Source organism: Lactuca serriola, chromosome 4 (assembly GCF_051521515.1).
Source record: "Lactuca serriola cultivar US96UC23 chromosome 4, Lser_US96UC23_V15, whole genome shotgun sequence".
NCBI classification, from domain to species: Eukaryota; Viridiplantae; Streptophyta; class Magnoliopsida; order Asterales; family Asteraceae; genus Lactuca; species Lactuca serriola.
In genome coordinates, this window is record NC_136411.1 from 7247180 (window position 1) to 7273201 (window position 26022).

A 26022-nucleotide genomic window follows, 5' to 3' on the forward strand; every position below is an offset into this window, starting at 1 on the left:
GTAAAAAATTGCTAATTCAATCAAATAAATTATATTTGGTGCCACTTTTGAATTCAAATTTGGAGAAGTCGAATTTATAGCCTTTAAACATAAATTATCGAAATGTATAATGAATTTCATCCAAAAATATCTGTAAAGATCTTTTAATTGGCTATATAGTATGAGAACACAATAATGTTGATATAAAGTTGATAATTTAATCAAATGAATTATTTCTGGTGACACTTCTCAATTCAAATTAGGCAAGTCGAACTTTATTACATCTAAACTTATGTTATTTTTAAAGAGAAATATACAAATAATTTCATCCAAAAGCGTCTTGAAAAACCTGTTTGTTAGTTATAAATAATGAAAACGTAATAAATTCGATAAAAAGTTGTTAATACAATCAAATAAGTTATATTTGGTGCCACTTTTGAATTCAAAATTGTGGAAGTCAAATTTATAGCCTCTAAACTTACGTTATCGAAATTTATAATGAATTTCGTCCAAAAGCGTCTATAAAAACATTTTAATGGCTATATAGAATGAGAACATAATAATGTTGATATAAAGTTGCTAATTTAATCAAATGAATTATTTCTGGTGACACTTCTCAATTCAAATTGGGCAAGTCGAACTTTATTGCATCTAAACTTATGTTATTTTTAAAGAGAAATATACAAATAATTTCATCCAAAAGCGTCTAGAAAAACCTGTTTGTTAGTTATAAATAATGAAAACGTAATAAATTTGATAAAAAATTGCTAATACAATCAAATAAATTATATTCGGTGCCACTTTTGAATTCAAAATTGGGGAAGTCGAATTTATAGTCTTTAAACTTACGTTATCGAAATGTATAATGAATTTCGTCCAAAAGCGTCTAGAAAAACCTTTTAATTGGCTATATAGAATGAGAACATAATAATGTTGATATAAAGTTGCTAATTTAATCAAATGAATTATTTCTGGTGACACTTCTGAATTCAAATTAGGCAAGTCGAACTTTATTGCATCTAAACTTATGTTATTTTTAAAGAGAAATATACAAATAATTTCATCCAAAAGCGTCTAGATAAACCTGTTTGTTAGTTATAAATAATGAAAACGTAAAAAATTGGGTAAAAAATTGCTAATTCGATCAAATAAATTATATCTGGTGCCAATTTTGAATTCAAAATTGGGGAAGTCGAATTTATAGCCTCTAAACTTACGTTATCGAAATTTATAATGAATTTCGTCCAAAAGTGTCTATAAAAACCTTTTAATTGGCTATATAGAAGGAGAACATAATAATGTTGATATAAAGTTGCTAATTTAATCAAATGAATTATTTCTGGTGACACTTCTAAATTCAAATTAGGCAAGTCGAACTTTATTGCATCTAAACCTATGTTATTTTTAAAGAGAAATATACAAATAATTTCATCCAAAAGCGTCTAGAAAAACCTGTTTGATAGTTATAAATAATGAAAACATAATAAATTCGATAAAAATTTGGTAATACAATCAAATAAGTTATATTTGGTGCCACTTTTGAATTCAAAATTCGGGAAGTCGAATTTATAGCCTCTAAACTTACGTTATCGAAATGTATAATGAATTTCATCCAAAAATGTCTGTAAAGACCTTTTAATTAGCTATATAGAATGAGAACATAATAATGTTGATATAAAGTTGCTAATTCAATCAAATGAATTATTTCTGGTGACACTTCTCAATTCAAATTGGGCAAGTCGAACTTTATTGCATCTAAACTTTTGTTATTATTAAAGAGAAATATACAAATAATTTCATCCAAAAGCGTCAAGAAAAACCTTTTTGTTAGTTATAAATAATGAAAACGTAATAAATTTGATAAAAAGTTGCTAATACAATCAAATAAATTATATTTGGTGCCACTATTGAATTCAAAATTGGGGAAGTCGAATTTATAGCCTCTAAACTTATGTTATCGAAATTTATAATGAATTTCGTACAAAAGCGTCTATAAAAACCTTTTAATTGGCTATATAGAATGAGAACATAGTAATGTTGATATAAAGTTGCTAATTTAATCAAATGAATTATTTCTGGTGACACTTCTCAATTCAAATTGGGCAAGTCAAACTTTATTGCATCTTAACTTATGTTATTTTTAAAGAGAAATATACAAATAATTTCATCCAAAAGTGTGTAGAAAAACCTGTTTGTTAGTTATAAATAGTGAAAAGGTAATAAATTGGGTAAAAAATTGCTAATTCAATCAAATAAATTATATTTGGTGCCACTTTTGAATTCAAATTTGGAGAAGTCGAATTTATAGCCTTTAAACATACATTATCGAAATGTATAATGAATTTCATCCAAAAACATCTGTAAAGACCTTTTAATTGGCTATATAGAATGAGAACACAATAATGTTGATATAAAGTTGCTAATTTAATCAAATGAATTATTTCTGGTGACACTTCTCAATTCAAATTAGGCAATTCGAACTTTATTACATCTAAACTAATGTTATTTTTAAAGAGAAATATACAAATAATTTCATCCAAAAGCGTCTAGAAAAACCTGTTTGTTAGTTATAAATAATGAAAACGTAATAAATTCGATAAAAAGTTGTTAATACAATCAAATAAGTTATATTTGGTGCCACTTTTGAATTCAAAATTGGGGAAGTCGAATTGATAGCCTCTAAATTTACGTTATCGAAATGTATAATGAATTTCATCCAAAAACGTCTGTAAAGACCTTTTAATTGGCTATATAGAATGAGAATACAATAATGTTGATATAAAGTTGCTAATTTAATCAAATGAATTATTTATGGTGACACTTCTCAATTCAAATTGGGCAAGTCGAACTTTATTGCATCTAAACTTATGTTATTTTTAAAGAGAAATATACAAATAATTTCATCCAAAAGCGTCTAGAAAAACCTGTTTGTTAGTTATAAATAATGAAAACGTAAAAAATTGGGTAAAAAATTGCTAATTCAATCAAATAAATTATATCTGGTGCCAATTTTGAATTCAAAATTGGGGAAGTCGAATTTATAGCCTCTAAACTTACGTTATCAAAATTTATAATGAATTTCGTCCAAAAGCGTCTATAAAAACCTTTTAATTGGCTATATAGAAGGAGAACATAATAATGTTGATATAAAGTTGCTAATTTAATCAAATGAATTATTTCTGGTGACACTTCTCAATTCAAATTAGGCAAGTCGAACTTTATTGCATCTAAACCTATGTTATTTTTAAAGAGAAATATACAAATAATTTCATCCAAAAGCGTCTAGAAAAACCTGTTTGATAGTTATAAATAATGAAAACGTAATAAATTCGATAAAAAGTTGTTAATACAATCAAATAAGTTATATTTGGTGCCACTTTTGAATTCAAAATTGGGGAAGTCGAATTTATAGCCTCTAAACTTACGTTATCGAAATTTATAATGAATTTCGTCCAAAAGCGTCTATAAAAAAATTTTAATGGCTATATAGAATGAGAACATAATAATGTTGATATAAAGTTGCTAATTTAATCAAATGAATTTTTTCTGGTGACACTTGTCAATTCAAATTGGGCAAGTCAAACTTTATTGAATCTAAACTTATGTTATTTTTAAAGAGAAATATACAAATAATTTCATCCAAAAGTGTGTACAAAACCTGTTTGTTAGTTATAAATAGTGAAAACGTAATAAATTGGGTAAAAAATTGCTAATTCAATCAAATAAATTATATTTGGTGCCACTTTTGAATTCAAATTTGGAGAAGTCGAATTTATAGCCTTTAAACATACATTATCGAAATGTATAATGAATTTCATCCAAAAACGTCTGTAAAGACCTTTTAATTGGCTATATAGAATGAGAACATAATAATGTTGATATAAAGTTGCTAATTTAATCAAATGAACTAATTCTGGTGACACGTCTTTATTCAAATTGGGCAAGTCGAACTTTATTGCATCTAAACTTATGTTATTATTAAAGAGAAATATACAAATAATTTTATCCAAAAGCGTCAAGAAAAACCTGTTTGTTAGTTATAAATAATGAAAACGTAATATAGTTGATAAAAAGTTGCTAATACAATCAAATAAATTATATTTGGTGCCACTTTTGAATTCAAAATTAGGGAAGTCGAATTTATAGCCTCTAAACTTACGTTATCGAAATGTATAATGAATTTCGTCCAAAAGCGTCTAGAAAACCTTTTAATTGGATATATAGAATGAGAACATAATAATGTTGATATAAAGTTGCTAATTTAATCAAATGAATTATTTCTGGTGATACTTCTCAATTCAAATTAGGCAAGTCGAACTTTATTGCATCTAAACTTATGTTATTTTTAAAGAGAAATATACAAATAATTTCATCCAAAAGCGTCTAGAAAAACCTGTTTGTTAGTTATAAATAATGAAAACGTAAAAAATTGGGTAAAAAATTGCTAATTCAATCAAATAAATTATATCTGGTGCCAATTTTGAATTCAAAATTGGGGAAGTCGAATTTATAGCCTCTAAACTTACGTTATCGAAATTTATAATGAATTTCGTCCAAAAGCGTCTATAAAAACCTTTTAATTGGCTATATAGAAGGAGAACATAATAATGTTGATATAAAGTTGCTAATTTAATCAAATGAATTATTTCTGGTGACACTTCTCTATTCAAATTAGGCAAGTCGAACTTTATTGCATCTAAACTTATGTTACTTTTAAAGAGAAATATACAAATAATTTCATCCAAAAGCGTCTAGAAAAACCTGTTTGATAGTTATAAATAATGAAAACGTAATAAATTCGATAAAAAGTTGGTAATACAATCAAATAAGTTATATTTGGTGCCACTTTTGAATTCAAAATTGGGGAAGTCGAATTTATAGCCTCTAAACTTACGTTATCGAAATGTATAATGAATTTCATCAAAAAACGTCTGTAAAGACCTTTTAATTGGCTATATAGAATGAGAACATAATAATGTTGATATAAAGTTGCTAATTTAATCAAATGAATTATTTCTGGTGACACTTCTCAATTCAAATTGGGCAAGTCAAACTTTATTGCATCTAAACTTTTGTTATTATTAAAGAGAAATATACAAATAATTTCATCCAAAAGCGTCAAGAAAAACCTGTTTGTTAGTTATAAATAATGAAAATGTAATAAATTTGATAAAAAGTTGCTAATACAATCAAATAAATTATATTTGGTGCCACTTTTGAATTCAAAATTGGGGAAGTCGAATTTCTAGCCTCTAAACTGATGTGATCGAAATTTATAATGAATTTCGTCCAAAAGCGTCTATAAAAACCTTTTAATTGGCTATATAGAATGAGAACATAGTAATGTTGATATAAAGTTGCTAATTTAATCAAATGAATTATTTCTGGTGACACTTCTCAATTCAAATTGGGCAAGTCAAACTTTATTGCATCTAAACTTATGTTATTTTTAAAGAGAAATATACAAATAATTTCATCCAAAAGTGTGTACAAAACCTGTTTGTTAGTTATAAATAGTGAAAACGTAATAAATTGGGTAAAAAATTGCTAATTCAATCAAATAAATTATATTTGGTGCCACTTTTGAATTCAAATTTGGAGAAGTCGAATTTATAGCCTTTAAACATACATTATCGAAATGTATAATGAATTTCATCCAAAAACATCTGTAAAGACCTTTTAATTGGCTATATAGAATGAGAACACAATAATGTTGATATAATATTGCTAATTTAATCAAATGAATTATTTCTGGTGACACTTCTCAATTAAAATTGGGCAAGTCGAACTTTATTGCATCCAATCTTATGTTATTTTTAAAGAGAAATATACAAATAATTTCATCCAAAAGCGTCTAGAAAAACCTGTTTGTTAGTTATAAATAATGAAAACGTAAAAAATTGGGTAAAAAATTGCTAATTCAATCAAATACATTATATCTGGTGCCAATTTTGAATTCAAAATTGGGGAAGTCGAATTTATAGCCTCTAAACTTACGTTATCGAAATTTGTAATGAATTTCGTCCAAAAGCGTCTATAAAAACCTTTTAATTGGCTATATAGAAGGAGAACATAATAATGTTGATATAAAGTTGCTAATTTAATCAAATGAATTATTTCTGGTGACACTTCTCAATTCAAATTAGGCAAGTCGAACTTTATTGCATCTAAACTTATGTTATTTTTAAAGAGAAATATACAAATAATTTCATCCAAAAGCGTCTAGAAAAACCTGTTTGATAGTTATAAATAATGAAAACGTAATAAATTCGATAAAAAGTTGGTAATACAATCAAATAAGTTATATTTGGTGCCACTTTTGAATTCAAAATTGGGGAAGTCGAATTTATAGCCTCTAAACTTACGTTATCGAAATGTATAATGTATTTCATCCAAAAACGTCTGTAAAGACCTTTTAATTGGCTATATACAATGAGAACATAATAATGTTGATATAAAGTTGCTAATTTAATCAAATGAATTATTTCTGGTGACACTTCTCAATTCAAATTGGGCAAGTCGAACTTTATTGCATCTAAACTTATTTTATTATTAAAGAGAAATATACAAATAATTTCATCCAAAAGCGTCTAGAAAAACCTGTTTGTTAGTTATAAATAATGAAAACGTAAAAAATTGGGTAAAAAATTGCTAATTCAATCAAATAAATTATATCTGGTGCCAATTTTGAATTCAAAATTGGGGAAGTCGAATTTATAGCCTCTAAACTTACGTTATCGAAATTTATAATGAATTTCGTCCAAAAGCGTCTATAAAAACCTTTTAATTGGCTATATAGAAGGAGAACATAATAATGTTGATATAAAGTTGCTAATTTAATCAAATGAATTATTTCTGGTGACACTTCTAAATTCAAATTAGGCAAGTCGAACTTTATTGCATCTAAACCTATGTTATTTTTAAAGAGAAATATACAAATAATTTCATCCAAAAGCGTCTAGAAAAACCTGTTTGATAGTTATAAATAATGAAAACATAATAAATTCGATAAAAATTTGGTAATACATTCAAATAAGTTATATTTGGTGCCACTTTTGAATTCAAAATTCGAGAAGTCGAATTTATAGCCTCTAAACTTACGTTATCGAAATGTATAATGAATTTCATCCAAAAATGTCTGTAAAGACCTTTTAATTAGCTATATAGAATGAGAACATAATAATGTTGATATAAAGTTGCTAATTCAATCAAATGAATTATTTCTGGTGACACTTCTCAATTCAAATTGGGCAAGTCGAACTTTATTGCATCTAAACTTTTGTTATTATTAAAGAGAAATATACAAATAATTTCATCCAAAAGCGTCAAGAAAAACCTGTTTGTTAGTTATAAATAATGAAAATGTAATAAATTTGATAAAAAGTTGCTAATACAATCAAATAAATTATATTTGGTGCCACTTTTGAATTCAAAATTGGGGAAGTCGAATTTCTAGCCACTAAATTGATGTTATCGAAATTTATAATGAATTTCGTCCAAAAGCGTCTATAAAAACCTTTTAATTGGCTATATAGAATGAGAACATAGTAATGTTGATATAAAGTTGCTAATTTAATCAAATGAATTATTTCTGGTGACACTTCTCAATTCAAATTGGGCAAGTCAAACTTTATTGCATCTAAACTTATGTTATTTTTAAAGAGAAATATACAAATAATTTCATCCAAAAGTGTGTACAAAACCTGTTTGTTAGCTATAAATAGTGAAAATGTAATAAATTGGGTAAAAAATTGCTAATTCAATCAAATAAATTATATTTGGTGCCACTTTTGAATTCAAATTTGGAGAAGTCGAATTTATAGCCTTTAAACATACATTATCGAAATGTATAATGAATTTCATCCAAAAACATCTGTAAAGACCTTTTAATTGGCTATATAGAATGAGAACACAATAATGTTGATATAATATTGCTAATTTAATCAAATGAATTATTTCTGGTGACACTTCTCAATTCAAATTGGGCAAGTCGAACTTTATTGCATCCAATCTTATGTTATTTTTAAAGAGAAATATACAAACAATTTCATCCAAAAGCGTCTAGAAAAACCTGTTTGTTAGTTATAAATAATGAAAACGTAAAAAATTGGGTAAAAAATTGCTAATTCAATCAAATAAATTATATCTGGTGCCAATTTTGAATTCAAAATTGGGGAAGTCGAATTTATAGCCTCTAAACTTACGTTATCGAAATTTATAATGAATTTCGTCCAAAAGCGTCTATAAAAACCTTTTAATTGGCTATATAGAAGGAGAACATAATAATGTTGATATAAAGTTGCTAATTTAATCAAATGAATTATTTCTGGTGACACTTCTCAATTCAAATTAGGCAAGTCGAACTTTATTGCATCTAAACTTATGTTATTTTTAAAGAGAAATATACAAATAATTTCATCCAAAAGCGTCTAGAAAAACCTGTTTGATAGTTATAAATAATGAAAACGTAATAAATTCGATAAAAAGTTGGTAATACAATCAAATAAGTTATATTTGGTGCCACTTTTGAATTCAAAATTAGGGAAGTCGAATTTATAGCCTCTAAACTTACGTTATCGAAATGTATAATGTATTTCATCCAAAAACGTCTGTAAAGACCTTTTAATTGGCTATATACAATGAGAACATAATAATGTTGATATAAAGTTGCTAATTTAATCAAATGAATTATTTCTGGTGACACTTCTCAATTCAAATTGGGCAAGTCGAACTTTATTGCATCTAAACTTATTTTATTATTAAAGAGAAATATACAAATAATTTCATCCAAAAGCGTCTAGAAAAACCTGTTTGTTAGTTATAAATAATGAAAACGTAAAAAATTGGGTAAAAAATTGCTAATTCAATCAAATAAATTATATCTGGTGCCAATTTTGAATTCAAAATTGGGGAAGTCGAATTTATAGCCTCTAAACTTACGTTATCGAAATTTATAATGAATTTCGTCCAAAAGCGTCTATAAAAACCTTTTAATTGGCTATATAGAAGGAGAACATAATAATGTTGATATAAAGTTGCTAATTTAATCAAATGAATTATTTCTGGTGACACTTCTAAATTCAAATTAGGCAAGTCGAACTTTATTGCATCTAAACCTATGTTATTTTTAAAGAGAAATATACAAATAATTTCATCCAAAAGCGTCTAGAAAAACCTGTTTGATAGTTATAAATAATGAAAACATAATAAATTCGATAAAAATTTGGTAATACATTCAAATAAGTTATATTTGGTGCCACTTTTGAATTCAAAATTCGGGAAGTCGAATTTATAGCCTCTAAACTTACGTTATCGAAATGTATAATGAATTTCATCCAAAAATGTCTGTAAAGACCTTTAAATTAGCTATATAGAATGAGAACATAATAATGTTGATATAAAGTTGCTAATTCAATCAAATGAATTATTTCTGGTGACACTTCTCAATTCAAATTGGGCAAGTCGAACTTTATTGCATCTAAACTTTTGTTATTATTAAAGAGAAATATACAAATAATTTCATCCAAAAGCGTCAAGAAAAACCTTTTTGTTAGTTATAAATAATGAAAACGTAATAAATTTGATAAAAAGTTGCTAATACAATCAAATAAATTATATTTGGTGCCACTATTGAATTCAAAATTGGGGAAGTCGAATTTATAGCCTCTAAACTTATGTTATCGAAATTTATAATGAATTTCGTACAAAAGCGTCTATAAAAACCTTTTAATTGGCTATATAGAATGAGAACATAGTAATGTTGATATAAAGTTGCTAATTTAATCAAATGAATTATTTCTGGTGACACTTCTCAATTCAAATTGGGCAAGTCAAACTTTATTGCATCTTAACTTATGTTATTTTTAAAGAGAAATATACAAATAATTTCATCCAAAAGTGTGTAGAAAAACCTGTTTGTTAGTTATAAATAGTGAAAAGGTAATAAATTGGGTAAAAAATTGCTAATTCAATCAAATAAATTATATTTGGTGCCACTTTTGAATTCAAATTTGGAGAAGTCGAATTTATAGCCTTTAAACATACATTATCGAAATGTATAATGAATTTCATCCAAAAACATCTGTAAAGACCTTTTAATTGGCTATATAGAATGAGAACACAATAATGTTGATATAAAGTTGCTAATTTAATCAAATGAATTATTTCTGGTGACACTTCTCAATTCAAATTAGGCAATTCGAACTTTATTACATCTAAACTTATGTTATTTTTAAAGAGAAATATACAAATAATATCATCCAAAAGCGTCTAGAAAAACCTGTTTGTTAGTTATAAATAATGAAAACGTAATAAATTCGATAAAAAGTTGTTAATACAATCAAATAAGTTATATTTGGTGCCACTTTTGAATTCAAAATTGGGGAAGTCGAATTGATAGCCTCTAAACTTACGTTATCGAAATGTATAATGAATTTCATCCAAAAACGTCTGTAAAGACCTTTTAATTGGCTATATAGAATGAGAATACAATAATGTTGATATAAAGTTGCTAATTTAATCAAATGAATTATTTGTGGTGACACTTCTCAATTCAAATTGGGCAAGTCGAACTTTATTGCATCTAAACTTATGTTATTTTTAAAGAGAAATATACAAATAATTTCATCCAAAAGCGTCTAGAAAAACCTGTTTGTTAGTTATAAATAATGAAAACGTAAAAAAATTGGGTAAAAAATTGCTAATTCAATCAAATAAATTATATCTGGTGCCAATTTTGAATTCAAAATTGGGGAAGTCGAATTTATAGCCTCTAAACTTACGTTATCGAAATTTATAATGAATTTCGTCGAAAAGCGTCTATAAAAACCTTTTAATTGGCTATATAGAAGGAGAACATAATAATGTTGATATAAAGTTGCTAATTTAATCAAATGAATTATTTCTGGTGACACTTCTCAATTCAAATTAGGCAAGTCGAACTTTATTGCATCTAAACCTATGTTATTTTTAAAGAGAAATATACAAATAATTTCATCCAAAAGCGTCTAGAAAAACCTGTTTGATAGTTATAAATAATGAAAACGTAATAAATTCGATAAAAAGTTGTTAATACAATCAAATAAGTTATATTTGGTGCCACTTTTGAATTCAAAATTGGGGAAGTCGAATTTATAGCCTCTAAACTTACGTTATCGAAATTTATAATGAATTTCGTCCAAAAGCGTCTATAAAAACATTTTAATGGCTATATAGAATGAGAACATAATAATGTTGATATAAAGTTGCTAATTTAATCAAATGAATTTTTTCTGGTGACACTTGTCAATTCAAATTGGGCAAGTCAAACTTTATTGAATCTAAACTTATGTTATTTTTAAAGAGAAATATACAAATAATTTCATCCAAAAGTGTGTACAAAACCTGTTTGTTAGTTATAAATAGTGAAAACGTAATAAATTGGGTAAAAAATTGCTAATTCAATCAAATAAATTATATTTGGTGCCACTTTTGAATTCAAATTTGGAGAAGTCGAATTTATAGCCTTTAAACATATATTATCGAAATGTATAATGAATTTCATCCAAAAACGTCTGTAAAGACCTTTTAATTGGCTATATAGAATGAGAACATAATAATGTTGATATAAAGTTGCTAATTTAATCAAATGAACTAATTCTGGTGACACTTCTTTATTCAAATTGGGCAAGTCGAACTTTATTGCATCTAAACTTATGTTATTATTAAAGAGAAATATACAAATAATTTTATCCAAAAGCGTCAAGAAAAACCTGTTTGTTAGTTATAAATAATGAAAACGTAATATAGTTGATAAAAAGTTGCTAATACAATCAAATAAATTATATTTGGTGCCACTTTTGAATTCAAAATTAGGGAAGTCGAATTTATAGCCTCTAAACTTACGTTATCGAAATGTATAATGAATTTCATCCAAAAGCGTCTAGAAAACCTTTTAATTGGATATATAGAATGAGAACATAATAATGTTGATATAAAGTTGCTAATTTAATCAAATGAATTATTTCTGGTGATACTTCTCAATTCAAATTAGGCAAGTCGAACTTTATTGCATCTAAACTTATGTAATTTTTAAAGAGAAATATACAAATAATTTCATCCAAAAGCGTCTAGAAAAACCTGTTTGTTAGTTATAAATAATGAAAACGTAAAAAATTGGGTAAAAAATTGCTAATTCAATCAAATAAATTATATCTGGTGCCAATTTTGAATTCAAAATTGGGGAAGTCGAATTTATAGCCTCTAAACTTACGTTATCGAAATTTATAATGAATTTCATCCAAAAGCGTCTATAAAAACCTTTTAATTGGCTATATAGAAGGAGAACATAATAATGTTGATATAAAGTTGCTAATTTAATCAAATGAATTATTTCTGGTGACACTTCTCAATTCAAATTAGGCAAGTCGAACTTTATTGCATCTAAACCTATGTTATTTTTAAAGAGAAATATACAAATAATTTCATCCAAAAGCGTCTAGAAAAACCTGTTTGATAGTTATAAATAATGAAAACGTAATAAATTCGATAAAAAGTTGTTAATACAATCAAATAAGTTATATTTGGTGCCACTTTTGAATTCAAAATTGGGGAAGTCGAATTTATAGCCTCTAAACTTACGTTATCGAAATGTATAATGTATTTCATCCAAAAACGTCTGTAAAGACCTTTTAATTGGCTATATACAATGAGAACATAATAATGTTGATATAAAGTTGCTAATTTAATCAAATGAATTATTTCTGGTGACACTTCTCAATTCAAATTGGGCAAGTCGAACTTTATTGCATCTAAACTTATTTTATTATTAAAGAGAAATATACAAATAATTTCATCCAAAAGCGTCTAGAAAAACCTGTTTGTTAGTTATAAATAATGAAAACGTAAAAAATTGGGTAAAAAATTGCTAATTCAATCAAATAAATTATATCTGGTGCCAATTTTGAATTCAAAATTGGGGAAGTCGAATTTATAGCCTCTAAACTTACGTTATCGAAATTTATAATGAATTTCGTCCAAAAGCGTCTATAAAAACCTTTTAATTGGCTATATAGAAGGAGAACATAATAATGTTGATATAAAGTTGCTAATTTAATCAAATGAATTATTTCTGGTGACACTTCTAAATTCAAATTAGGCAAGTCGAACTTTATTGCATCTAAACCTATGTTATTTTTAAAGAGAAATATACAAATAATTTCATCCAAAAGCGTCTAGAAAAACCTGTTTGATAGTTATAAATAATGAAAACATAATAAATTCGATAAAAATTTGGTAATACATTCAAATAAGTTATATTTGGTGCCACTTTTGAATTCAAAATTCGGGAAGTCGAATTTATAGCCTCTAAACTTACGTTATCGAAATGTATAATGAATTTCATCCAAAAATGTCTGTAAAGACCTTTAAATTAGCTATATAGAATGAGAACATAATAATGTTGATATAAAGTTGCTAATTCAATCAAATGAATTATTTCTGGTGACACTTCTCAATTCAAATTGGGCAAGTCGAACTTTATTGCATCTAAACTTTTGTTATTATTAAAGAGAAATATACAAATAATTTCATCCAAAAGCGTCAAGAAAAACCTTTTTGTTAGTTATAAATAATGAAAACGTAATAAATTTGATAAAAAGTTGCTAATACAATCAAATAAATTATATTTGGTGCCACTATTGAATTCAAAATTGGGGAAGTCGAATTTATAGCCTCTAAACTTATGTTATCGAAATTTATAATGAATTTCGTACAAAAGCGTCTATAAAAACCTTTTAATTGGCTATATAGAATGAGAACATAGTAATGTTGATATAAAGTTGCTAATTTAATCAAATGAATTATTTCTGGTGACACTTCTCAATTCAAATTGGGCAAGTCAAACTTTATTGCATCTTAACTTATGTTATTTTTAAAGAGAAATATACAAATAATTTCATCCAAAAGTGTGTAGAAAAACCTGTTTGTTAGTTATAAATAGTGAAAAGGTAATAAATTGGGTAAAAAATTGCTAATTCAATCAAATAAATTATATTTGGTGCCACTTTTGAATTCAAATTTGGAGAAGTCGAATTTATAGCCTTTAAACATACATTATCGAAATGTATAATGAATTTCATCCAAAAACATCTGTAAAGACCTTTTAATTGGCTATATAGAATGAGAACACAATAATGTTGATATAAAGTTGCTAATTTAATCAAATGAATTATTTCTGGTGACACTTCTCAATTCAAATTAGGCAATTCGAACTTTATTACATCTAAACTTATGTTATTTTTAAAGAGAAATATACAAATAATATCATCCAAAAGCGTCTAGAAAAACCTGTTTGTTAGTTATAAATAATGAAAACGTAATAAATTCGATAAAAAGTTGTTAATACAATCAAATAAGTTATATTTGGTGCCACTTTTGAATTCAAAATTGGGGAAGTCGAATTGATAGCCTCTAAACTTACGTTATCGAAATGTATAATGAATTTCATCCAAAAACGTCTGTAAAGACCTTTTAATTGGCTATATAGAATGAGAATACAATAATGTTGATATAAAGTTGCTAATTTAATCAAATGAATTATTTGTGGTGACACTTCTCAATTCAAATTGGGCAAGTCGAACTTTATTGCATCTAAACTTATGTTATTTTTAAAGAGAAATATACAAATAATTTCATCCAAAAGCGTCTAGAAAAACCTGTTTGTTAGTTATAAATAATGAAAACGTAAAAAAATTGGGTAAAAAATTGCTAATTCAATCAAATAAATTATATCTGGTGCCAATTTTGAATTCAAAATTGGGGAAGTCGAATTTATAGCCTCTAAACTTACGTTATCGAAATTTATAATGAATTTCGACGAAAAGCGTCTATAAAAACCTTTTAATTGGCTATATAGAAGGAGAACATAATAATGTTGATATAAAGTTGCTAATTTAATCAAATGAATTATTTCTGGTGACACTTCTCAATTCAAATTAGGCAAGTCGAACTTTATTGCATCTAAACCTATGTTATTTTTAAAGAGAAATATACAAATAATTTCATCCAAAAGCGTCTAGAAAAACCTGTTTGATAGTTATAAATAATGAAAACGTAATAAATTCGATAAAAAGTTGTTAATACAATCAAATAAGTTATATTTGGTGCCACTTTTGAATTCAAAATTGGGGAAGTCGAATTTATAGCCTCTAAACTTACGTTATCGAAATTTATAATGAATTTCATCCAAAAGCGTCTATAAAAACCTTTTAATTGGCTATATAGAAGGAGAACATAATAATGTTGATATAAAGTTGCTAATTTAATCAAATGAATTATTTCTGGTGACACTTCTCAATTCAAATTAGGCAAGTCGAACTTTATTGCATCTAAACCTATGTTATTTTTAAAGAGAAATATACAAATAATTTCATCCAAAAGCGTCTAGAAAAACCTGTTTGATAGTTATAAATAATGAAAACGTAATAAATTCGATAAAAAGTTGTTAATACAATCAAATAAGTTATATTTGGTGCCACTTTTGAATTCAAAATTGGGGAAGTCGAATTTATAGCCTCTAAACTTACGTTATCGAAATGTATAATGTATTTCATCCAAAAACGTCTGTAAAGACCTTTTAATTGGCTATATACAATGAGAACATAATAATGTTGATATAAAGTTGCTAATTTAATCAAATGAATTATTTCTGGTGACACTTCTCAATTCAAATTGGGCAAGTCGAACTTTATTGCATCTAAACTTATTTTATTATTAAAGAGAAATATACAAATAATTTCATCCAAAAGCGTCTAGAAAAACCTGTTTGTTAGTTATAAATAATGAAAACGTAAAAAATTGGGTAAAAAATTGCTAATTCAATCAAATAAATTATATCTGGTGCCAATTTTGAATTCAAAATTGGGGAAGTCGAATTTATAGCCTCTAAACTTACGTTATCGAAATTTATAATGAATTTCGTCCAAAAGCGTCTATAAAAACCTTTTAATTGGCTATATAGAAGGAGAACATAATAATGTTGATATAAAGTTGCTAATTTAATCAAATGAATTATTTCTGGTGACACTTCTAAATTCAAATTAGGCAAGTCGAACTTTATTGCATCTAAACCTATGTTATTTTTAAAGAGAAATATACAAATAATTTCATCCAAAAGCGTCTAGAAAAACCTGTTTGATAGTTATAAATAATGAAAACATAATAAATTCGATAAAAATTTGGTAATACATTCAAATAAGTTATATTTGGTGCCACTTTTGAATTCAAAATTCGGGAAGTCGAATTTATAGCCTCTAAACTTACGTTATCGAAATGTATAATGAATTTCATCCAAAAATGTCTGTAAAGACCTTTAAATTAGCTATATAGAATGAGAACATAATAATGTTGATATAAAGTTGCTAATTCAATCAAATGAATTATTTCTGGTGACACTTCTCAATTCAAATTGGGCAAGTCGAACTTTATTGCATCTAAACTTTTGTTATTATTAAAGAGAAATATACAAATAATTTCATCCAAAAGCGTCAAGAAAAACCTTTTTGTTAGTTATAAATAATGAAAACGTAATAAATTTGATAAAAAGTTGCTAATACAATCAAATAAATTATATTTGGTGCCACTATTGAATTCAAAATTGGGGAAGTCGAATTTATAGCCTCTAAACTTATGTTATCGAAATTTATAATGAATTTCGTACAAAAGCGTCTATAAAAACCTTTTAATTGGCTATATAGAATGAGAACATAGTAATGTTGATATAAAGTTGCTAATTTAATCAAATGAATTATTTCTGGTGACACTTCTCAATTCAAATTGGGCAAGTCAAACTTTATTGCATCTTAACTTATGTTATTTTTAAAGAGAAATATACAAATAATTTCATCCAAAAGTGTGTAGAAAAACCTGTTTGTTAGTTATAAATAGTGAAAAGGTAATAAATTGGGTAAAAAATTGCTAATTCAATCAAATAAATTATATTTGGTGCCACTTTTGAATTCAAATTTGGAGAAGTCGAATTTATAGCCTTTAAACATACATTATCGAAATGTATAATGAATTTCATCCAAAAACATCTGTAAAGACCTTTTAATTGGCTATATAGAATGAGAACACAATAATGTTGATATAAAGTTGCTAATTTAATCAAATGAATTATTTCTGGTGACACTTCTCAATTCAAATTAGGCAATTCGAACTTTATTACATCTAAACTTATGTTATTTTTAAAGAGAAATATACAAATAATATCATCCAAAAGCGTCTAGAAAAACCTGTTTGTTAGTTATAAATAATGAAAACGTAATAAATTCGATAAAAAGTTGTTAATACAATCAAATAAGTTATATTTGGTGCCACTTTTGAATTCAAAATTGGGGAAGTCGAATTGATAGCCTCTAAACTTACGTTATCGAAATGTATAATGAATTTCATCCAAAAACGTCTGTAAAGACCTTTTAATTGGCTATATAGAATGAGAATACAATAATGTTGATATAAAGTTGCTAATTTAATCAAATGAATTATTTGTGGTGACACTTCTCAATTCAAATTGGGCAAGTCGAACTTTATTGCATCTAAACTTATGTTATTTTTAAAGAGAAATATACAAATAATTTCATCCAAAAGCGTCTAGAAAAACCTGTTTGTTAGTTATAAATAATGAAAACGTAAAAAAATTGGGTAAAAAATTGCTAATTCAATCAAATAAATTATATCTGGTGCCAATTTTGAATTCAAAATTGGGGAAGTCGAATTTATAGCCTCTAAACTTACGTTATCGAAATTTATAATGAATTTCGTCGAAAAGCGTCTATAAAAACCTTTTAATTGGCTATATAGAAGGAGAACATAATAATGTTGATATAAAGTTGCTAATTTAATCAAATGAATTATTTCTGGTGACACTTCTCAATTCAAATTAGGCAAGTCGAACTTTATTGCATCTAAACCTATGTTATTTTTAAAGAGAAATATACAAATAATTTCATCCAAAAGCGTCTAGAAAAACCTGTTTGATAGTTATAAATAATGAAAACGTAATAAATTCGATAAAAAGTTGTTAATACAATCAAATAAGTTATATTTGGTGCCACTTTTGAATTCAAAATTGGGGAAGTCGAATTTATAGCCTCTAAACTTACGTTATCGAAATTTATAATGAATTTCGTCCAAAAGCGTCTATAAAAACTTTTTAATGGCTATATAGAATGAGAACATAATAATGTTGATATAAAGTTGCTAATTTAATCAAATGAATTTTTTCTGGTGACACTTGTCAATTCAAATTGGGCAAGTCAAACTTTATTGAATCTAAACTTATGTTATTTTTAAAGAGAAATATACAAATAATTTCATCCAAAAGTGTGTACAAAACCTGTTTGTTAGTTATAAATAGTGAAAACGTAATAAATTGGGTAAAAAATTGCTAATTCAATCAAATAAATTATATTTGGTGCCACTTTTGAATTCAAATTTGGAGAAGTCGAATTTATAGCCTTTAAACATATATTATCGAAATGTATAATGAATTTCATCCAAAAACGTCTGTAAAGACCTTTTAATTGGCTATATAGAATGAGAACATAATAATGTTGATATAAAGTTGCTAATTTAATCAAATGAACTAATTCTGGTGACACTTCTTTATTCAAATTGGGCAAGTCGAACTTTATTGCATCTAAACTTATGTTATTATTAAAGAGAAATATACAAATAATTTTATCCAAAAGCGTCAAGAAAAACCTGTTTGTTAGTTATAAATAATGAAAACGTAATATAGTTGATAAAAAGTTGCTAATACAATCAAATAAATTATATTTGGTGCCACTTTTGAATTCAAAATTAGGGAAGTCGAATTTATAGCCTCTAAACTTACGTTATCGAAATGTATAATGAATTTCATCCAAAAGCGTCTAGAAAACCTTTTAATTGGATATATAGAATGAGAACATAATAATGTTGATATAAAGTTGCTAATTTAATCAAATGAATTATTTCTGGTGATACTTCTCAATTCAAATTAGGCAAGTCGAACTTTATTGCATCTAAACTTATGTAATTTTTAAAGAGAAATATACAAATAATTTCATCCAAAAGCGTCTAGAAAAACCTGTTTGTTAGTTATAAATAATGAAAACGTAAAAAATTGGGTAAAAAATTGCTAATTCAATCAAATAAATTATATCTGGTGCCAATTTTGAATTCAAAATTGGGGAAGTCGAATTTATAGCCTCTAAACTTACGTTATCGAAATTTATAATGAATTTCATCCAAAAGCGTCTATAAAAACCTTTTAATTGGCTATATAGAAGGAGAACATAATAATGTTGATATAAAGTTGCTAATTTAATCAAATGAATTATTTCTGGTGACACTTCTCAATTCAAATTAGGCAAGTCGAACTTTATTGCATCTAAACTTATGTTACTTTTAAAGAGAAATATACAAATAATTTCATCCAAAAGCGTCTAGAAAAACCTGTTTGATAGTTATAAATAATGAAAACGTAATAAATTCGATAAAAAGTTGGTAATACAATCAAATAAGTTATATTTGGTGCCACTTTTGAATTCAAAATTGGGGAAGTCGAATTTATAGCCTCTAAACTTACGTTATCGAAATGTATAATGAATTTCATCAAAAAAACGTCTGTAAAGACCTTTTAATTGGCTATATAGAATGAGAACATAATAATGTTGATATAAAGTTGCTAATTTAATCAAATGAATTATTTCTGGTGACACTTCTCAATTCAAATTGGGCAAGTCAAACTTTATTGCATCTAAACTTTTGTTATTATTAAAGAGAAATATACAAATAATTTCATCCAAAAGCGTCAAGAAAAACCTGTTTGTTAGTTATAAATAATGAAAATGTAATAAATTTGATAAAAAGTTGCTAATACAATCAAATAAATTATATTTGGTGCCACTTTTGAATTCAAAATTGGGGAAGTCGAATTTCTAGCCTCTAAACTGATGTTATCGAAATTTATAATGAATTTCGTCCAAAAGCGTCTATAAAAACCTTTTAATTGGCTATATAAAATGAGAACATAGTAATGTTGATATAAAGTTGCTAATTTAATCAAATGAATTATTTCTGGTGACACTTCTCAATTCAAATTGGGCAAGTCAAACTTTATTGCATCTAAACTTATGTTATTTTTAAAGAGAAATATACAAATAATTTCATCCAAAAGTGTGTACAAAACCTGTTTGTTTGCTATAAATAGTGAAAACGTAATAAATTGGGTAAAAAATTGCTAATTCAATCAAATAAATTATATTTGGTGCCACTTTTGAATTCAAATTTGGAGAAGTCGAATTTATAGCCTTTAAACATACATTATCGAAATGTATAATGAATTTCATCCAAAAACATCTGTAAAGACCTTTTAATTGGCTATATAGAATGAGAACACAATAATGTTGATATAATATAGCTAATTTAATCAAATGAATTATTTCTGGTGACACTTCTCAATTCAAATTGGGCAAGTCGAACTTTATTGCATTCAATCTTATGTTATTTTTAAAGAGAAATATACAAATAATTTCATCCAAAAGCGTCTAGAAAAACCTGTTTGTTAGTTATAAATAATGAAAACGTAAAAAATTGGGTAAAAAATTGCTAATTCAATCAAATAAATTATATCTGGTGCAAATTTTGAATTCAAAATTGGGGAAGTCGAATTTATAGCCTCTAAACTTACGTTATCGAAATTTATAATGAATTTCGTCCAAAAGCGTCTATAAAAACCTTTTAATTGGCTATATAGAAGGAGAACATAATAATGTTGATATAAAGTTGCTAATTTAATCAAATGAATTATTTCTGGTGACACTTCTCAATTCAAATTAGGCAAGTCGAACTTTATTGCATCTAAACTTATGTTATTTTTAAAGAGAAATATACAAATAATTTCATCCAAAAGCGTCTAGAAAAAGCTGTTTGATAGTTATAAATAATGAAAATGTAATAAATTCGATAAAAAGTTGGTAATACAATCAAATAAGTTATATTTGGTGCCACTTTTGAATTCAAAATTGGGGAAGTCGAATTTATAGCCTCTAAACTTACGTTATCGAAATGTATAATGTATTTCATCCAAAAACGTCTGTAAAGACCTTTTAATTGACTATATACAATGAGAACATAATAATGTTGATATAAAGTTGCTAATTTAATCAAATGAATTATTTCTGGTGACACTTCTCAATTCAAATTGGGCAAGTCGAACTTTATTGCATCTAAACTTATTTTATTATTAAAGAGAAATATACAAATAATTTTATCCAAAAGCGTCTAGAAAAACCTGTTTGTTAGTTATAAATAATGTAAACATAATAAATTTGATAAAAAGTTGCTAATACAATCAAATAAATTATATTTGGTGCCACTTTTGAATTCAAAATTGGGGAAGTCGAATTTATAGCCTCTAAACTTACGTTATCGAAATGTATAATGAATTTCGTCCAAAAGCGTCTAGAAAAAGCTTTTAATTGGCTATATAGAATGAGAACATAATAATGTTGATATAAAGTTGCTAATTTAACCAAATAAATTATTTCTGGTGACACTTCTCAATTCAATTTGGGCAAGTCGAACTTTATTGCATTTAAACTTATGTTATTATTAAAGAGAAATATACAAATAATTTCATCCAAAAGCGTCAAGAAAAACCTGTTTGTTAGTTATAAATAATGAAAACGTAATAAATTTGATAAAAAGTTGCTAATACAATCAAATAAATTATATTTGGTGCCACTTTTGAATTCAAAATTTGGGAAGTCGAATTTATAACCTCTAAACTTATGTTATCGAAATTTATAATGAATTTCGTCCAAAAGCGTCTATAAAAGCATTTTAATGGCTATATAGAATGAGAACATAGTAATGTTGATATAAAGTTGCTAACTTAATCAAATGAATTATTTCTGGTGACACTTCTCAATTAAACTTGGGCAAGTCGAACTTTATTGCATCTAAACTTATGTTATTTTTAAAGACAAATATACAAACAATTTCATCCAAAAACGTCAAGAAAAACCTGTTTGTTAGTTATAAATAATGAAAACGTAAAAAATTGGGTAAAAAATTGCTAATACAATCAAATAAATTATATTTGGTGCCACTTTTGAATTCAAAATTGGGGAAGTCGAATTTATAGCCTCTAAACTTACGTTATCGAAATGTATAATGGATTTCGTCCAAAAGCGTCTATAAAAACCTTTTAATTGGCTATATAGAATGAGAGCATAATAATGTTGATATAAAGTTGCTAATTTAATCAAATGAATTATTTCTGGTGACACTTCTCCATTGAAATGGGGCAAGTCGAACTTTATTGCATCTAAACTTATGTTATTTTTAAAGAGAAATATACAAATAATTTCATCCAAAAGCGTCTAGAAAAACCTGTTTGTTAGTTATAAATAATGAAAACGTAAAAAATTGGGTAAAAAATTGCTAATTCAATCAAATAAATTATATTTGGTGCCACTTTTGAATTCAAAATTAGGGAAGTCGAATTTCTTGCCTCTAAACTTACGTTATCGAAATGTATAATGAATTTCGTCCAAAAGCGTCTAGAAAAACCTTTTAATTGGATATATAGAATGAGAACATAATAATGTTGATATAAAGTTGCTAATTTAATCAAATGAATTATTGCTGGTGACACTTCTCAATTCAAATTGGGCAAGTCGAACTTTATTTCATCTAAACTTATGTTATTATTAAAGAGAAATATACAAATAATTATATCCAAAAGCGTCAAGAAAAACCTGTTTGTTAATTATAAATATGAAAACGTAATAAATTCGATAAAAAGTTGGTAATACAATCAAATAAGTTATATTTGGTGCCACTTTTGAATTCAAAATTGGGGAAGTCGAATTTATAGCCTCTAAACTTACATTATCGAAATGTATAATGTATTTCATCCAAAAACGTCTGTAAAGACCTTTTAATTGGCTATATACAATGAGAACATAATAATGTTGATATAAAGTTGCTAATTTAATCAAATGAATTATTTCTGGTGACACTTCTCAATTCAAATTGGGCAAGTCGAACTTTATTGCATCTAAACTTATGTTATTTTTAAAGAGAAATATACAACTAATTTCATCCAAAAGCGTCTAGAAAAACGTTTTTGTTAATTATAAATAATGAAAACGTAATAAATTCGATAAAATGTTGGTAATACAATCAAATAAGTTATATTTGGTGCCACTTTTGAATTCAAAATTGGGGAAGTCGAATTTATAGCCTCTAAACTTACGTTATCGAAATGTATAATGAATTTCATCCAAAAACGTCTGTAAAGACCTTTTAATTGGCTATATAGAATGAGAACATAATAATGTTGATATAAAGTTGCTAATTTAATCAAATGAATTATTTCTGGTGACACTTCTCAATTCAAATTGGGCAAGTCGAACTTTATTTAATCTAAACTTAATTATTTTTAAAGAGAAATATACAAATAATTTCATCTAAAAGCGTCTAGAAAAACCTGTTTGTTAGTTATAAATAATGAAAACGTAATAAAGTTGATAAAAAGTTGCTAATATAATCAAATAAGTTATATTTGGTGCCACTTTTGAATTCAAAATTGGAGAAGTCGAATTTATAGCCTCTAAACTTACCTTATTGAAATGTATAATGAATTTCGTCCAAAAGAGTCTATAAAAAACTTTTAATTGGCTATATAGAATGAGAACATAATAATGTTGATATAAAGTTGCTAATTTAATCAAATGAATTATTTCTGGTGACACTTCTCAATTCAAATTTGGCAAGTCGAACTTTATTGCATCTTAACTTATGTTATTATTAAAGAGAAATATACAAATAATTTCATCCAAAAGCGTCAAGAAAAACCTTTTTGTTAGTTATAAATAATGAAAACGTAATAAATTTGATAAAAAGTTGCTAATACAATGAAATAAATTATATTTAGTGCCACTTTTGAATTCAAAATTGGGGAAGTCGAATTTATAGCCTCTAAACTTACGTTATCGAAATGTATAATGGATTTCGTCCAAAAGCGTCTATAAAAACCTTTTAATTGGCTATATAGAATGAGAGCATAATAATGTTGATATAAAGTTGCTAATTTAATCAAATGAATTATTTCTGGTGACACTTCTCAATTCAAATTGGGCAAGTCGAACTTTATTGCATCTAAACTTATGTTATTTTTAAAGGGAAATATACAAATAATTTCATCCAAAAGCGTCTAGAAAAACCTGTTTGTTAGTTATAAATAATGAAAACGTAATAAAGTTGATAAAAAGTTGCTAATATAATCAAATAAGTTATATTTGGTGCCACTTTTGAATTCAAAATTAGGGAAGTCGAATTTATAGCCTCTAAACTTACGTTATCGAAATGTATAATGAATTTCGTCCAAAAGCGTCTAGAAAAACCTTTTAATTGGATATATAGAATGAGAACATAATTATGTTGATATAAAGTTGCTAATTTAATCAAATGAATTATTGCTGGTGACACTTCTCAATTCAAATTGTGCAAGTCGAACTTTATTTCATCTAAACTTATGTTATTATTAAAGAGAAATATACAAATAATTTTATCCAAAAGCGTCAAGAAAAACCTGTTTGTAAATTATAAATAATGAAAACGTAATAAATTTGCTAAAAAGCTGCTAATACAATCAAATAAACTATATTTGGTGCCACTTTTGAATTCAAAATTGGGGAAGTCGAATTTATAGCCTCTAAACTTACGTTATCGAAATTTATAATGAATTTCGTCCAAAAGCGTCTATAAAAACCTTTTAATTGGCTATATAGAATGAGAACATAATAATGTTGATATAAAGTTGCTAATTTAATCAAATGAATTATTTCTGGTGACACTTCTCAATTCAAATTGGGCAAGTCGAACGTTATTGCATCTAAACTTATGTTATTTTTAAAGAGAAATATACAAATAATTTCACCCAAAAGCGTCTAGAAAAACCTTTTTGTTAATTATAAATAATGAAAACGTAATAAATCCGATAAAAAGTTGGTAATACAATCAAATAAGTTATATTTGGTGCCACTTTTGAATTCAAAATTGGGGAAGTCGAATTTATAGCCTCTAAACTTACGTTATCGAAATGTATAATGAATTTCATCCAAAAACGTCCGTTAAGACCTTTTAATTGGCTATATAGAATGAGAACATAATAATGTTGATATAAAGTTGCTAATTTAATCAAATGAATTATTTCTGGTGACACTTCTCAATTCAAATTGGGCAAGTCGAACTTTATTGCATCTAAACTTATGTTATTATTAAAGAGAAATATACAAATAATTTTATCCAAAAGCGTCTAGAAAAACCTGTTTGTTAGTTATAAATAATGAAAACGTAATAAATTTGATAAAAAGTTGCTAATACAATCAAATAAATTATATTTGGTGCGACTTTTGAATTTAAAATTGGGGAAGTCGAATTTATAGCCTCTAAACTTACATTATCGAAATGTATAATGAATTTCGTCCAAAAGCGTCTAGAAAAACCTTTTAATTGGCTATATAGAATGAGAAAATAATAATGTTGATATAAAGTTGCAAATTTAATCAAATGAATTATTTATGGTGACACTTCTCAATTCAATTTGGGCAAGTCGAACTTTATTGCATCTAAACTTATGTTATTATTAAAGAGAAATATACAAATAATTTCATCCAAAAGCGTCAAGAAAAACCTGTTTGTTAGTTATAAATAATGAAAACGTAATAAATTTGATAAAAAGTTGCTAATACAATCAAATAAATTATATTTGGTGCCACTTTTGAATTCAAAATTGGGGAAGTCGAATTTATAACCTCTAAACTTATGTTATCGAAATTTATAATGAATTTCGTCCAAAAGCGTCTATAAAAACATTTTAATGGCTATATAGAATGAGAACATAGTAATGTTGATATAAAGTTGCTAATTTAATCAAATGAATTATTTCTGGTGACACTTCTCAATTAAAATTGGGCAAGTCGAACTTTATTGCATCTAAACTTATGT